Here is a 1,108-nt window from a genome sequence, read left to right on the forward strand (position 1 = left end):
GGTCACGCGATGCGGCCAGGATGCGGAGTTTTGCCGGCGCTGGGGGGATCCGGAAGGACGAAGGGGCGACGGTGGCGGTCACAGCTCGTCGCCTCCGTGACCCAGACGGGACTGTGCGCACCCCGAGTCAGACTCGGTTCGGCGCGGCCCGCTGCGGCCGGCTGGCGAGGTGAGATGTGGGCCATTGCCGCGCTCCCGACGAACCGTTCCGGGGGGCTGGTGACGTCGCGCGTTCGGCGCTGATGCTGCGACCGGGAGGGAAGCTGCGCCCCGTCCGAGTCAGACTCGGTCGTTGCGGCCCCCCCGAGCCCGCACGCCTCACGCGGAGGGGTCATACGCCCCGGCGGCCACGATAGACGCCTCCCGCTTCGCGGTGGTCGGGAAGGCGTGTGCGGATATGTGCGGAGGTTGGGACTCGGGCTTGGTCTTTGAGAAATCGGTTTCGCGGTCGACCGGCGCGGCCGGCGGACGCCCACGTGGCGTGCCGCAAGTCGGATCGCGCGCTCGGCCTCCGTGGATGGCCTCTGGGTGAGGTTGAGCCGGGGCGTCTCGGTTTCGCTGCCGTACGGTTCGCGCTAGGCCTGCGCGGGCGGCGCGGGGCGCGCGCTCGCGCGGCGGCCGTAGCGCTGGAGTGCGACCCGCAAGTGGGGAGGAACCGTCCACCCAACGCCGGCGGTAGCCGGGGCCGGTGGGGGCCCTACCAAGGCGGGTCATGGGCGCATGTCGGTCAGGTTATAAGAGTGTTTTTTTCGCTCCGGGCTAGAGCCGGGTGAGGTCGTCTCGAACCACGTGCCTGAAGGCCGCCTCGCGCCGGATTCGGCCCCGCTCATTCGTCGGAGTGACCGCCCGACGCGGGCATCGCTAGATTAGCCGTGGCCCCGATCCTTCCCCATCGACAGCCTTTCGCCCCCTTCGCTCCGGCCTCTGAGGCGGCCGGTACCCCTTTCTTGGATGAGACAGAACCCTTGACGGGCCGTTCGCAGATTTTTGCCCGGGCTTTGTTTACCGAGGCGGCCGGTACCTCCGTCTGCCTTGGATGGACCGCATCCGCAGATTTTCGTCCGGCCTTAGCTTAAGGAGACGGCCGTTGCCTCCGATCCTCCGGGCT

This window comes from Syngnathus scovelli, unplaced genomic scaffold, assembly GCF_024217435.2.
Source record: "Syngnathus scovelli strain Florida unplaced genomic scaffold, RoL_Ssco_1.2 HiC_scaffold_386, whole genome shotgun sequence".
Lineage (NCBI taxonomy): Eukaryota > Metazoa > Chordata > Actinopteri > Syngnathiformes > Syngnathidae > Syngnathus > Syngnathus scovelli.